The sequence below is a fragment of the Aotus nancymaae genome, unplaced genomic scaffold (assembly GCF_030222135.1).
Source record: "Aotus nancymaae isolate 86718 unplaced genomic scaffold, 86718_ANA_hifiasm-v0.15.2.pri h1tg000058l, whole genome shotgun sequence".
Classification (NCBI taxonomy): Eukaryota; Metazoa; Chordata; class Mammalia; order Primates; family Aotidae; genus Aotus; species Aotus nancymaae.
Window position 1 is genome coordinate 53,150,057 of NW_026988472.1, and position 16,840 is coordinate 53,166,896.

General features: G+C 34.4%; 1 long non-coding RNA gene across 2 annotated transcripts; it reads right to left on the bottom strand.

Moving 5' to 3' along the window:
* Positions 1-1,772: 1,772 nt before the first annotated feature.
* LOC105704910 (uncharacterized) lies at positions 1,773-16,470 on the bottom strand. Of its 2 annotated transcripts, none has more exons than XR_010338171.1 (3): positions 16,310-16,470; positions 13,467-13,575; positions 1,773-4,368 (listed from the first exon to the last, which is right to left on the bottom strand). It is a non-coding gene; the product is annotated as an uncharacterized LOC105704910 (long non-coding RNA). The 2 variants fall into 2 exon arrangements; XR_010338170.1 differs by having other exon boundaries at positions 15,730-16,470.
* Positions 16,471-16,840: the final 370 nt, after the last annotated feature.

A 16,840-nucleotide genomic window follows, 5' to 3' on the forward strand; every position in this document is an offset into this window, starting at 1 on the left:
CTGACACAATTAACCATCACATCAGGTAACAAAGAAAAGGCATATTCACACAAGGTTTAGATAGAAAGTCATGCTCTACAAATCATGCTTAAATTGTTAGGACCTTTTTATTGCACCAAAAACAATGAGATATAAGGAGAGAAAATGATGCTTATTCCAGCGTGGCAACAGAATGGATGCTCAGAAGCACAACTGAGTGTTTACTGGATCAAATAAAACCCAACTGCAACCAGAGAAAAGTCACAGATCACATATACAGGAGTAATAATTAGATCAGTACCCAGGTTTCCATCAGTAACATGAAGAAGCAATAAAATGCAAATGATGAGGGATTGTCTATCAATATAAAATTCAGAAATGGTAAAGAATATGCTTCAAAATGATGTACCAATAAGTGCATGTTTAAACAAACAAGTCCCAGGATAGTGTATCCATCATGATAGCTTATGTTATGAGTGGGAGAAATGGAAGAAAGTAATATGTGTACTCAGAAAGAAGGAAAGACAGACAGACAGATAACTAGATATACATAGGTAGATAGATAGACAGACAGACAGATAGATAGATAATCTATTATGGGTTACCAAAATGCAGAGCTCAAAAGTGGGTGAAATATATGTGTGAGCGTAATAAACTTAATATCCATGGATTATGATGTTCTGCCATATTGAAGTCTATCTTCTAAAACATGCGTGATTCAGAAACATCATCTCCTATCCCCTTTAGTTTTACTTTATTTGTTCATTTGACTGTCATTTTGCACAGAGACCTGTGCTTGAGTTTCTGTCCTCAAAATGTCTAACAATTATGAAATAGGGTAGAACCTCTGGATAATCATCTGTTCCAGGTGCCTGGGCCAATTCTGGTATATACCTCTTGTTCCAGTATAAGAGTTAATAGTTATTTATCTCCCACAGTTGTTTTGATATGTATAACACATTATAAATTCATTCTGTAGAAAAACCAAAGGATTAACTTTTTAATTCCAAATAGTTGAAATCAAATGCCTTCACTTTATCTGGGACCCATTAAAAACTTTGTTAGAGTTTCAGATGAAATCTGCTAGGCTGGCCAGGCACAGTGGCTCATGCCTGTAGTTCCAGCACTTCGGGAGGCCAAAGTGGGAGAATTGCTTGAGGCCAGGAGTTTGAGACCAGCCTGGACAACTGCATTAGTCCATTCTCATGCTGCTAATAAAGACATAGCAGAGACTGGGTAATGTATAAAGGAAAGAGGTTTAATTGACTCACACTTACACATGGCTGAGAAGGTGTCAGAAAACTTATAATCATGGTGTAAAAGGAAGCAAACATGTCCTTCTTCACATGGCAGCAGCAAAAAGAAGTGCAGAGAAAAAGGGGGGAACCCCTTATAAAACCATCAGATCGTGTGAGAACTCACTCACTGTCACAAGAAGAGTATTAGGGTAACAGCCCCCATGATAAATTACCTCCCACTGGGTCCCTCCCAGGACACAGAATTATGAGAACTACAATTCAAGATGAGATTTGGGTGGGGACACAGCCAAACCATATCAGCAACATAGCAAGACCCCTTCTCTACAAAAATACAAAAATTAGTCGGGCGTGGTGGCACACATCTGTAGTCTGAGCTACTCAGGAGGAAGCTGAGGTGGGAGGATCACTTGAGCCCAAGAGGCAGAGGTTGCAGTGAGCTGAGATCACTCCACTGCACTCCAGCCTGGTCGATGGAGCAAGATCCTGTCTCAAAAATTAAAAAAAAAAAAAAATTAAAAATCTACCAGGTAGTCTACACTCCCTCTTAATGTTGCCTGGACATCACACACACACTCACACACACACACACACACAATTTTTTTCTCCCTCTAAAGACTCTTACCATCCTCAGTACTGAATAAGGAAATAAACTATAAAGAAGAGGCCCTTCATCACTTGGTTGTACTAATACAAGCCTATCTTTTGACCAAAACTAGCTGTCATTCCCTAGACAAAATAATCTTAGTTGTATGAGTTGGACTGCAAACTATCTCCAACTTGCATACGTCTTTTTCAGTGTAAGAAACTCATCATTGTTTTCCCTTCACAAATTGAGAAAATACATTCCAAATATTTTAAAGGAAGAAAGGTGTTTTTATTTTATTTTTTTAACCTTTTTTGTTACAGGGAAATTGAGTCAAAATCGAAGGCAGCAATGTGAAATGATTTGTCTGGAACATGCTGCATTAATAACAGCAATAGCTGTGAAAACTTTTCTGAATAATTCTTGACAATTTAATACCACGAAATCCAGCTCCTCTTTCTTTGCTGCAGAGCTTTTTAAAGTCAGACATGAATCAGAGACCTAGAAGCAATGATACCAATTAGGGAAGTCCTGTGACATGTTTTATTATTCTGCTTGGAAAAGAAAAGGGACCCTGGAAATAGAAATTGGCGAGGGGAACATTCATCAGGGCTCAGCTAGTATTACTCACTGGATTATGTACATAATTTTCTTTATAGGTTTTACATAATGGCCTCATTTTGAGCAAAATTATGAACTGACCAGCAAAAACGTTAACCATCTGAAAAAAAAAAAGAAAGCTGAACACAGTATTAACGACAACAACTTGAATGAATTTCTGAGTTTGGGGGTGTAACCTTGTAGCTCTCAGACAATGTTGCTAGTTGGCAGAGGGTTTACAGTCTGGGATTAATTTATAATATATCAAAGCTGCATGAGTCTGTATTGATATATAGAACTGGTGTCCACGGTTTCTGCCCACTTGTTCCAGACTCAATGTCCTTAAGACAGCAATTTATGTGTCCTTAATTAACATTATAGGAAAAGCTTTGATTTTTTTCTTACTCAATATATTCTTTTAATTAGACACTACTACAATTTATTTTTCCCTCTAAAGTAATAGTTTTTTTTTTAAAGCTAGATAATAAAATCTGAATACAATTTGTGGTTGCAGAATTTAAAAAGCAACACTCCTCCTTTTAAAATTATGCATTAGTTTCTTTTACAATAATGAGCTCTAAACATTGTAAACTCATTTCTAGAATGTTTGCCCATTTGTTTGAAATTTATTGGATAATATATTCCATTTCACAGGATACAAAGATAATTTTCCCTTTAACTCACGATTATTTATTCTCAGATCTCTATTTTGGTTTTACATAGATTTGTTTTCAGTTAAAAATTCATTCAGTTGAAGCAATGATGGCACGTTATTTTTTAGCAGAAAGAATAACATTTACCCAAAACAAATTTTATAAAATAGAAAAATAGCATTTATTTAATTGAGTGAAGAATCTTTTTTATATTTTAAGATATATCATAAGTACCAAATTTCTTGGAATCTGAAAATTTTAGTATTTGTACGTCAAAAATCACATTATGTAAAAATCTCATGCCTAACAAAGCCACTTAATCACTCTTTCACACTAAATAACATATAGAAAGATTTTTAATCTTGCAAGTATGTGATAAAATAAGGGCGCTTATCCTGTAAACGAACTAAGATGACTTATTTTGACTCCAAGGAAATTAGGTGCTTTAAAACAAATCTAATTATTTGTTGGAGATAAATGAACATGACACTCAGAAAAAAAAGTTCAATTTTCTGAACTCATTCATTATTTTGTTTAATGCATTTAATGAGAAGAGCTGATAGATGTCAAATTTCCTGGATGCTTGTAAGACTGAATATTACAGTGATATTTTTTAACCTAAAGTATTCTAGAAAATGAATTCAGGTCACAAAGATTCTATTGTACTTGCCATTTATAGTAGCGAAGGCTGATACTATATGTGAACTGAAATTCTGCACTTTTTTTAACCAGTATAGGTAATAATAATGTCACTATATAAAATAAAATTAATAACAATATAATTATTATACAAATGTATAATTGTATTATACACATATTATACAATGACAAATAAAATAATTATAATATAATATAAATATTGTATTATATAAGTATTTGCAATGTAATATACATGATAATATAACAATATTATATACTTGCATATGATGACAATAATTATTATAGCAACAGTAAATATTTCTTGAGCATTTATCTTATACCATTCTATTCAAACTATGCTATAGGAATCAGCACTTTTAATCTTCATTACAATTTTATAAAGTAAAGGAAATTATAGTTCCAATTTAAAGATAAGAAAACCTAGACACAAAGAGGTAGATAAACTGATGGAGATACAGACCTTTATCATGCACAGAGATTTGATATCATAATTGAATTCCTTTTCATGGTTAATAAACAGTTGCTATGTCACGATTTACATTCATGAAAAATGCAAGTATTTATCATTTCCTCTTTGACCAAGAAGAAAATTCCTGCAGTTGAGTTGTTCAATCAGCAAACTGTATTGAAAGAACTGGAGAAAGAATAGCACAGTTATCCTATCATAGAATTACCTTATGGGTATAACTTTTTCACTTGCATCTCACTTTATCATCAATTACCTAAAATGTAACCACTGTAAGCATTCATTTCATTACGTTTATCAAAGCAGTAGAATATCCACTTATGAGAATTGTGCAAACAGAGAACAAAGATCACAAAATGATTTGATCTATGTGGCTGTTTTAAGATCTTAAAGGTGCCATTTGCGTGAATGATGGCTTTCCCAACTTATACCCTGATAAACTTTTGGTGTAACAGTTTGACATAATCTATTTGTTGTAGCCGTAACTTGGTACATGATTAAAATGAAATTTTAATTTGGTAGTTGTGGCAGAAACTGTGTTAACATATTGAAATGCAATATCAATGAAAATCAGAAACTGGGTCAACCTGCAATCTATTTCTTACCCTCTAATTTTACAGAGCATGCTCATTCCCTCTTCATGCTATTTCCAATCAACTACGCGCTATGTAAAGTCTTTCTAAGAAAGAAGCAAATACCCATTTTGAACGTTTGGGGGCATCCGTGAACTGTTTCTAATTTGGGTATTAGATTTTGCAATGGAGAAATGAAAGAAAAGAAATAATTTTGAAGATGGGTTGACCAAAAGGAAGAATAAAATAGATTCAAACTTTAGTTTGCTCTTAAGCAGGAATAACCAGTCGGGAGGTATGACTGTAGCATGTTATGCTGTAATTGTGGCTTGACATTTAACGGTAAAAGGGTACAGACACAAAAGTAATATGGCTATTAAGGGACATGAATAGTAGGTGGGACAAACAAGAAAAAAATAGATATAATGTAGGTCAGTGTCTATCTAGCCATTTCCATGCTCTGTGGAAATAATTCGGATTATGAATCTGGAATCACTCTGTCCCAGATCTTAGGAAAATTATGTTCATATGTATAATTCATCAGAGACGCTATAGATAGAATAATTTCATTACCTTCAGGTCAAACATTTTTATTAACTGAAATAAGTGAAAAACGTATTAGTGGCATTTTAATTTCAAATTTGCTTAATTTGCTCATAAATATAAGTGCATTAACTCTAAGTAATTACATAAAATATGAATGTGTATGATGACAGAAATTAAAATGAAGCACTTGTCAGAGTGTAAAATGTCATAGAATTACACATAAATGAAATTGTCTTCTAGAAGTTTTTTGTTGTTCTTCACAAGTAGTAATGATTGCCTATCAGTAGGATATTAAATTCTCTAATATAATACACAATTTTATTTATAAAAAACTTGTTAGTTTCTCAGAGAAGTTCCAAATGTAAATTCAGTTTATTTTTTAAATTGGTTAAATTGTAGCCCCAGTGTGCTATTTAGAGATGTCTTTGAGCGATGGCCTTGCCTAGAGGAATATCACTTATCTTGCAAATATGATTGAATTTTAAACTCTTTTTAGAAAACTTTTAATCTTATATTTATATTTGGATGATAGAAAATATCTAAATAGAAATATGCCTGTACCTATAGTATATATAGATATAGATATAGTATACATATAAGATATAGAGAGAGATAGTAATTAGTATGTATAGGAGCTATCTAGTGTGAATAAAAATGTTATTTTTTCATATTTTAGTGAGAATTTGTAAATATAATATGCTTTTATCAATTATTTAGATATATACAAGGAAATTCGGAGAATTAAGGTATTAAGGTAAAACAGAAATTATTGAGAGGTTTTCATTTGTTTAAAACATGTCTATTCAATATTTTTGAGTTTCTTTAGTATTTATTTCTTCAGTGAAGTAATTCTCACGTATGACCATTAAAATAAATGAATAAATTTCAATTTATTGATTTAACAAGTTTAAATCACTTATATTAAAAATGATTTTAGGATTAATGATCACTTAAGAGTATATTTTCTTGAATTAGAAGTGAAAGTTATAACACAAGGTTTCTGTGATAAAATTATAATAAATAAAATTAATTTTGAATTTAATTTTGAATAATTTTATTAATAAAATTATTTTTAAAAAGTTAAATTTCTTAAATAGAATGATAGTAGCTCTAAGTTGTTTCCCAAACTATGGGAAAGCTAGAAAGGGACAAAAAAAATGTCTTTTATTGTTCTATAAGGCTAAAATAAGAAACACACTGAGGCCTATTGCAGGGTGAGGGTAAGAGGAGGGATAGCATTAGGAGAAATACCTAATGTAAATGATGGGTTGATGGGTGCAGTAAACCACCATGGCACATGTATGCCTATGTAACAAACCTGCATGTTCTGCATGTGTAACCCAGAACTTATAATATAATAAATAAATAAAAAGAAAAGTGTCTGTTCATGTACTTTGCCCACTTTTTAATGGGGTTGTTGGTTTCTTTTCTTGTAAATATGTTAAAGTTCCTTATAGATACTGGATGTTAGAAATAGATGAGTAGCTTGTAAAATCTTTCTCCCATTTCTATAATTTGTCTGTTGTTCACTCTGTTGATAGTTTCTTTTGCTGTGCAGAAGCTCTTTAGTTCTTAGATCACATTTGTCAATTGTTGCTTTTGGTGTCTTTGTCATGAAATCTTTGCCTGTGCCCATGTCTTGAATGATATTTTCTAGGTTATCTTCCAGGGTTTTTATAGTTTTGGTTTTTACATATTAGTCTATCTAGTGATCTAATTTATTATTTTTTTTCAAAAAAACAGATCCTGGATTTGTTGATCTTTTAAAAAATTTTTTGTATCTCAATCTGCTTCAGTTCAGCCCTGATTTTTGGTTATTTCTTGACTTCTGATATCCAAAGTGTATCTCACTGTGCTTATCATACAGGATATGGACGACTGCAAATAGCAATTGATGATTTGCTGTAAGCATTAAATTGCCATGCACACATATATAAGTTGAATTATGCACATTATAAATGCCAACTATCCAAAACACAGTATTCAGGATATTGTCCTGAAGAGAATGCTTTGCTGGATATTTGCCCACAAAACTCATGATACATATCCACAAATTGTAGTGAATAGATCAGCTGGAGTTGAGATCCCATTGAGAACACACAACTTTATCCAATGTATAAGTAGACTATTCCTACTTGAGTAAATTTTAAAAGCTGAAAATGCATTCCGATAAGTACGTGGAAATTTTCTCATACTACTAAGCACCCAAGTTACTTCTCATTAATTTCCAGCTTTCTGGAATGAATCTATAAACAACACAGTTACTCTAAAAATAGATTTTTAAAGGACAGGAATAGTTCTGTCTCAATGTTCTCACCCCCTGAAAAGTAAAGTATTTATGGAAAGATTGGTGTAACATATTAAAAACAAAGAAGCAATTACTCATGCCTTAAAAGACAAATTTTACATCAAGCTAATGACGGTTGTGATCTAAAACCTTATCAAAACCTAACTTTCTTCTCATCCTAAGAATTCACAGTGTTTCCAAAACAGGAAATATCATTAACAAAGTGAAACATATTGAATCATTTTCTGTAGCAAATATAATGCTGTTAGAATGTAGAAATTATTAAATGTGACAAAGCATCTGGAGTCAAATTTAAGTATAGAAAATCTATCCCCTCTCTGTGTTTATTTTCTGTGGTTTATTTTATTGTAATTGGTTACTGTATTTATTTAATAACATCTAATATGTGACAAATAATGAGCTAAATAACAGAAAACTTAAAGTAGATAAGACATGCTCCCTGGCAAAAATGAGCTAATAATCCACCAGGGAGTTAAAAACATGGAGACATAAAATCTCGACAGAATGATTTCTCTACATCACTCTGTATATGTAAACATTGCATAAGAGCACCAAAAAAAGGCTGAATGATTCTGACGAGGGCACTGGGAGAGAGAAAGTTAGGGAAGAAGAAAGACAAGATTATGACAGCAGAAAGCAAGTCAATTTTCTCCTTCAGATGGTTGCAATTATTTGCAAAATTAGATTTAGTCACTATCTGTGAAACTCAGCCATCAGAGATGTTCATATACTTCTTATATAGAAGGAATGGAATAAAAATACTGTGTCTATAAATAAGACTCTCTTGCTTTCTGTAAAGTTTAATTTTGGACATGTTTAGGATAGATTTCATTAGCATGCATTTCTGCAATTTTATGTTGCTTCACCATATGATTACAACAGAAGTAAAAATAATATCTGGGGTTTGGGTAAGAAAAAGATTGGAGAAGACAAGAAATGATTACAATTATGCTGCACATTTCAATAATTCTGTGCCTATTATTTCTACTGACTTGGAAAATTGAGATTTGAAAAAATCTCATTTTACCCTTGGATTAAAATTGAGTAAAGTGAAAAAATAATCACAGTTTGCTTATTTTACTTATTTTGAAAGAGTGAAAAGAGATCAATATAAGTAAAAGCAATAGTAATACCCAATATATCTTATTGACTATGTACTCTGTGCCCTGGATTTTAAGAAAGATGAAGTTTTGATCAGATGATTTTAATAACTAAGGCATGCACATTTTAAAGCTAAATGAGAGAGGTTAAATTCACCAAGTCCTGTGGCAATTAAATCATTCTGCCTGGTCAAACCTAATTCTGTAGGATTCCAAGATCCGTGTGTCATACACCTTTGGAAATTAGAAAGTAAAAACAAAGTTTTAAAAAGATTCTGTTGTGGACTACAAAATCTATTACCATAATTAGTTGTAATGGGGGAAAACATAAGAGAAAACCTCAGATGTACCACTTTCACTGCTGGATTCCCTGAATGTACCAAAACAATTTGCTTTGAATGGAATCAGGTTCTCTAAGATGGTTTCTTTTATTTTTGGCACAAAATGCCCCAAAGAAGTCAATAGATTTGATAAATAATTACATTATCTAAAATGTGTTTATTTTGGAAAACTCCTAACTTTAATCATCAGCTAGAGTAATAGAATTTTGTTGAGCATAAAATTTTTCTAATGCCAAAGTTATTTCCAAAATACTGCCTATGCCTATGCCTATGAGATAAGACACAATTACTAGTTTCATTGTACTTGTTGGAGAAAGCAAGTGTATACAATGTAGAAATAAAGATTATAGGGACTATATACTAACTAAAGAATTTGTTAAGGGCCTCAATGATCCAGGGTTTATTTCTACCACAGATGTCATTTTAACTCCCTATTTGGACAAAATGTAGGGAAGAGCGGGGATAGAGTTAGACCTTAACAGATAAGTACTTAGAAAGTAGAAAAAGGAGGAAAATCCAGGCAAAATGGAAAGATTAAAGCAAAGCTTCAGAGAATATTGTGTACAAGGTCCATCCAAGAAATGAAAACAAGACCTCTTTCAAAAAGGTTAGACAGTTGGCAAGAGGGACATAAATTTGAAAACATACAAGAGCACCAATTCAGGGAGAACTTCGGATCTCATATTAAAGACAAAATGTAACAAGAAACTTTGAATTTATTCCTTGAATGAGTGAAGGACAATGTAGACATTATAATACATATTTAATGAGTAGAGACACAATATATACACCATATATATCGTGCCTTCTCTACTGAAGGCAACATCTGTTTTTTTTTTCCCTTTCTGAGACATTTAAAACTTTTGCAAATATTTCAGACATTCATCAAATAGTTAACATTCCAAGCATTACAAGTTTCACTCAACAGAGCCAGTTTCACTAAAACGAGACTTATGTATCTCCCAGGATGAATGCATTGGCAATTCTAAAGTCACTCAAATAACTTTTTGAAGGAATGTGTTTAGAATTTGTTTTTTACCCTTATTCTGCATTATTATAGAGCAGACATCAGTAAACTGCAGCCCATGTTTAAAATCGGCCCACTGCCTGTTTTTGTAAATAAAGTTTTATTTTAACTCAGCTACGTCCACAGCATGCAGCCATTCCATTCATTATGAATTGCCCATATCTGGTTTTGCACTACAGAGGCAAAGTTGAGTAGGTGCAATTGAGACTCTATGGCTTGTAAAGACAAAAAGGTTTACTTTCTGTCCTTCCACAGAAGAAAAAGTTTACAGATCTCTGTGATAGAAGCTACAAGGTATATGTTCAGAAATGCAATACATATATCAGCAATGTAACCACTTTAGGGTGTCTACACTCTTCTCATCTTTACATTTTAAAACAACTTTTGTTCAATCAAGTTGCACACTGACATTCATTATTTCAAAAATACTCATTATTCAAAAAATAATTAAAGGAGTAAATAAAGTCACAACCAACATAAGAAGAAGATTTTTGTCTTATTAGCACTTCTTATACAAATATCATTGTATAGTGCTCCTTATTCGAAGCTCTAGTCACTGACAAACATTAATGTCTGTTTTGGTAGTGAGCTGGACACATGAATCAGCTATCTAACGACGCAAAAATCACTATGAGGAATCTGAGTGTGATTACTCTAAAATCACTTGAAAATGATAATTAAAGCAATTAAAAAATATTTGAGTGACATGCTTTCTATTAAAAAGCACTTTCTACTCATGAAAGAGGGTGAGTTGTTGCTAAAAGTCTCCCGAAAGATTTGACAGATAAAACATCAAGCATTACTGGTAAGTAAGTGAGCCCAGATAATTCTGGTTAGAGATTAAAGGGCACCCCATGTCATCTCTACTGTCATCTGTTTTCTTTCTTTTTCTTTTATCTATGCATCTATTAAGAATGAATTTTTTTCTTTCCTGCATGCAGGTGAATTTAGATTCTCTGCAGTCAAGTCTAATTTATTTTGCTGGTTACTCTCAGAAACAATTTCAGAAATGAGTGTGCTACCTTCCCCTGCTGATTGAAACCACTAACCTTCCACAAAAGGACAATCTATATATATGGGCACTACACCTCACCATCTTTTTCTGTGAATCAAATTAGTCCTCCTATTCGTATTTTAACAATTTCATTGATTTAATCATAGTTTCATTTTCTTTCCTTGCCTGACAGCTTCTCAATTTCATTGTTTCTGAAGTTTCCCATCATAGACTCAAGACCCTTGATGTTGGTCAAGGAAAAGGCATAGAATTTAGAGTTCTACAAAGCTGGAAGCATCACGCTACCTGACTTCAAACTATACTACAAGGCTACAGTAATCAAAACAGCATGGTACTGGTAACAAAACAGAGATATAGACCAATGGAACAGAACAGAGGCCTCAGAGGCAATGCTACACATATACAACCATCTGATCTTTGACAAACCTGACAAAAACAAATAATGGGGAAAGGAGTCCCTGTTTAATAAATGGTGTTGGGCAAACTGGCTAGCCATGTGCAGAAAGCGGAAACTGGACCCCTTCCTGACACCTTACACTAAAATTAACTCCAGATGGATTAAAGACTTAAACGTAAGACTTAACACCATAAAAACTTAGAATAAAACCTAGGCAAAACCATTCAGGGCATAGGCATAGGCAAGGACTTCATGACTAAAACACCAAAAGCAATGACAACAAAAGCCAAAATAGACAAATGGGATTTAATGAAATTCCAGAACTTCTGTACAGCATTACAGAACAATTCTGTACAATAATTAGAGTGAACTAGCAACCAACATAACTGGAAAAAATTTTTGAAATCTACCCATCTGACAAAGGGCTAATATCCAGAATCTACAAAGAACTAAAACAGATTTACAAGAAACAAACAAACAAACCCATTCAAAAGTGGGCAAAGGATGTGAACAGACACTTTTCAAAATAAGACATTTATGAGACAAACAAACATATGAAAAAATGTTTATCATCACTGGTCATTAGAGAAATGCAAATCAAAACCACATTGAGATAACATCTCATGCCAGTTAGAATGGCAATCATTAAAAAATCTGGAGACAACAGATGCTGGAGAGGATGTGGAGAAAGAGAACACTTTAACAGTGTTGGTGGGAGTTTAAATTAATTCAACCATTGTGGAAGACAGTGTGACAATTCCTCAAGGACCTAGAAAAAGAAATACCATTTGACACAGCAATCCCATTACTAGGTATATATCCATAGGATTATAAATCATTCTACTATAAGGACACATGCACACGAATATTCATTGCAGCACAGTTTACAATAGCAAAGACCTGGAACCAATCCAAATGCCCATCGATGATAGACCGGACAGGGAAAATGTGGCACATATACACCATGGAATACTATGCAGCCATAAAAAACAATGAGTTTGTGTCCTTTGTAGGGATATGGATGAATCTGGAAACCATCATTCTCAGCAAACTGACACAAGAACAGAAAATCAAACACGGCATCTTCTCACTCATAGGCAGATGAACAATAACACACGGACACAGGCAGGGGAACATCACACACTGGGGTCTGTTGGTGGGGAATAGAGGAGGGACAGTGGAGAGTAGGGAGGTTGGGGAGGGATAACATGGGGAGAAATGCCAGATATAGGTGATGGGTGGATGGAGGCAGTAAACCATATTGCCATGTATGTACCTATGCAACAATCCTGCATGTTCTACACATGTCTTCATTTAATCAATGCTCATTTCAGCAAACACAAGGCCAATTTGCTCATTTACTTTTGAATGGCATCTCATTTTGACAGGGGCTGCTTGCATGCCACATCTTCCATGACAAAAATTTCAGTGAAATGGCCAACCAGGTTGAATTCTTCATTTTAGGCCCGTTCCCTAACATATAATCTTCCTCTCACTCTATTTTTATCACATGTACATCCAATTCACATAAATTATTTCAAACGTTCCAGCCTTTGTAAAGTTGACAAATTCTATTTTTGTCCTTGGAGCATAATTTCTCCTCTTTCGCTGTCACCCCATTATTCTGAATAACTCCATCTTTTCTTTTCAGATTTCACAGAAGCCACACTGCACTGGGAATGCTCAGAGAAACCTTCATTCATAGGTAAAACAACCTTTTTTTGGTTTGCATTTTCATAATACCCTGTGTGTTTCTATCACAGCATTCACCCCCATATATACTCATTGTCTCCCTGCTAAATTATGAACACTTGAAGATGATGGCTGTCTCATCCATTCCTATGTGCCAAGCCTGGTCAGTGTGCTCAGCATATGCTAGACACTCGGTTAACATTTACTAACTTTAACAGGACCACACATTTAGGTTCGTTACATTCTGATGTATACAGAAAAAACATACCTTTGAAAATATCACAGTTTAGATGGACTTTCTCATGATCTTTACTGCCATTTAATATTACAGTGATGGACAATGAAAATCCAGGAAATGGTGTTCCCAATATCCCAGTCTGAAAAATAATATTTTAAAGGCAATACCCCATAAGATTTTCCCTTCAAGCTTGATTTAATATCGAACAGCTAATGATTGTCATTGTGCAACCCATTGGCCTTCACTTGTCTAGACTTACCCATCAGTGCTTCTTATAAATGCTCCCCACAAAGCACAGCCACTCAGTTCTTCATTACCATACAGCTGACCTCTGAACAACACAGGGATCTGGGCACCAGCCCCCTACACAGTCAAAACTCCATGTACAATTTTTGACTTCCCCAAAACTTAACCACTAATAGGTTACTGTTGACTGGAAGTCTTACTGATATCATAAACAGCCAATTAAGATAGATTTTGTATTATATACATTTTCTATTCTTACAATAAAGTAAGCTAGAGAAAAGAAAATGTTATTGAGAAAATCATAAGAAAAACTATCTTTACTATTCACTAAGTGCCAGTGGGTCATCAAGAAGGTCTTTATCCTCATGGTGTTCACATTCAGTAGGCTGAGGAGGAGGAGGGGTTGCTCTTGCCGTCTCAGTGGTGGCAGAGACAAAGAAGGAAGGGAGGAAATCCTTATATGAAGAAGAAAATCCTCATATAAGTGGACTTGTGCAGATTGAGATAATGCTATACAAAGGTTCACTGTAGTTCATTTCCCTTAAATGTTGTCCAGGTCAACTTTAACCTATGTCTAGCATAGCCAGTCACCTACTTCTTCCTTTCTAGGATTCAACTTTATTACAAGATCTTGCCAACCATATTTGCATTTTCCGTGATTAAATTACACAATCAACTTAGTGTCCATAAGCCAAGTGTTTCCCCAGTTCTATTTGTTCAGTTTCATTTTTTGATATGAGTAGAAAATAGTTAGAAGGAAGACATCTTTCATCCCCTGCTTATGCATAGATTTCCACTGTAAAGTAAATACAAGACATGCTTTGTTGAAAAAACACCACAATGTTAACTGGACAGTTTAGTGGTTGCAGAGTAATTCTCCTCAACAGGATAATCCAAAAATAATTTATGCTGTGTAGTTTTATAGTGTTTGGTAGTTTGAATGTTTTAGACCATTGTTGAGTTCTAGTTGATAAAATCATCAGTGACCCAATTGTTACTGCTTTATTATTATTAATTTTTAATTTGTGGAGGGCAGGATAGTATTCACATCCATGAAGAATTTGACATTTACTTTCCCAATAGAGGAAATGCTTTCACTAATATTACATTGCATCCAGAAGGAGAAGCACTGACAAGTTGATGCTGTGGAAAGTTTAGAATGCAGAAACTTTATTCTAATCTGAGGGAAATTCTAATTAATTCAAATCCCAGAAATAGGATTAGAATTCAAACAAATAAAAAATAAAAATAACTAATTCTATCATACACAGAACGTAGTATGTACCTACAAAATGATTATACAATTATTGAAATGATTACTCACATTAAAAGTACCTTAAATATTCCTTCCTTTCTCTCTTTGTTTCTTTCTCTCTCCCTTCCTTAGTCTTTCTTTCTCTTTTTTCTATTTTCCTGCTTCCCTTACTTTTATTTGTTCTTCCTACCTTTTTCTTTTTTCTTTCCTTTATTTTTTTCTCTTTCTTCGTCACTCCCTCCATTCCTTTTCTTTTTCTCTTTCTCCTTCCTCCCTTTCTCCCTCCCACCCTTCACCTTTTATTTTTCCTTTCTTCCTTGTTTTCTTTTTTCTTTCTTCCTCTCTTCCTTACTGTTCTTCCTTTCTTATATTTTTTCTGTTGTTTTCTTTCTTTTTCTCTTTCTTCCTTCCCCCCACCTTCTTTCCTTTCTTAATTTCTTTCTTCCTTTCTTCTTTCCTTTCTTTTTTATCTTTCCTCCCTTTTTCCCCCACAGAGTAGTGATTTACAACTTTAAGGATAACTTCTTATCCACATTTCCAGTGGCTAAGTAATAGCTATTTTTGTCTCTTCCACCCATTCAAAAGAACTCCAATTATTAATGCAATTTATATTTCCAACACTTATTATAAAGAAATAAACAATCAACTATTCCAAGCTGCTTCTCTATTCAGCAAATGGGCAGTGATCGAGCAGGTGGTCCTCGCCTGTCCTTCGTTAGTGGAATGCCTCCCCCGAAACTAGGTCAAGAGATACAGAGGAAGACGTCAGACTCAAGATAAGTGAAGGCTTACCTTCTGAAGCAGGTTGATATCGCAGGCAAAAATGTGCCAATGACCACAGTTACAACCAGGTCTAACCAAACCTAGATCATAGAATAGTTGCTACAAGTGTAAATGCAGCAATTACTGTGTTAGGTAGGACTTCTTCATGTCTGCCTCCAGGAGGGACCATGGTGAAGAAGGGTTGTGGGTAGGAGGAGGTAGTTGACTCTTATCACCATCTGCAGAGTTATCCTGTTTACTTGTGTCTTGTGAAGGCTTCTATATCCACTCGTAGGAGTCTCCATTTTGTTTGAAACTCTTCAGAAAGACACTGAGTTCTGAGTTCTTCCACCCTCGTTTGCTCTGGGATACCCTCTCACAGGGCTCAGAAACTAATGTCCCAAAATGCGGTACTTTGTGCATGCTAAACTGAAAAAGGAGCCTCACATTGCCTCTCACTTCCCTCCCATACCCCCCAGATCCACGAAAGCACAGGATGAAGTTGTTCTCTGAAGTTTCTTTCTTTGCCTATATTAGTCCGTTTTCACATTGCTATGAAGAACTACCTGAGACTGGGTAATTATAAAGAAAAGAGGTTTAATTGACTCACAGTTCTGCAGGCTGGACAGGAAGCATAGCTGGGGAGGCCTCAGGGAACTTTCAATTATGGCTGAAGACAAAGGAGAAGCAGGCTTGTCTTGCATTGCAGAGCAGGAGAGAGAGCAAGAGAGAGCATGCGCAAAGGCGGAAGTGCTACACACTTTCAAACACTCAGATCTCTTGAGAACTTTGTCATGAGAGCAGCCAGGGGAAAGTCCTCCCCCGTGATCCAATCACCTCCCACCTGTTCCCTCTTCCAACACTGAAGCTTACAACTCAACATGAGATTTGACTGGGGACACAACCAAACTGTATCTTTGCCTAAAATCCACACCTGCCAAAGAAGAAAACAATGACCTCCAGTCCCTTCTCTGAGTTGAGTGAACTCTGTCAATGCACATGGATGGACTTTTGTCACAAACCACTGTCCTCTCTGCAGTCCCAACAGACTTTGTCCCAAGCCATGGTGCATTCTTCAAGCCCACTGAATTATCCCTAGTAATTAATCATTAATTGCATCTCAACAGAATTCCTCTTCTCT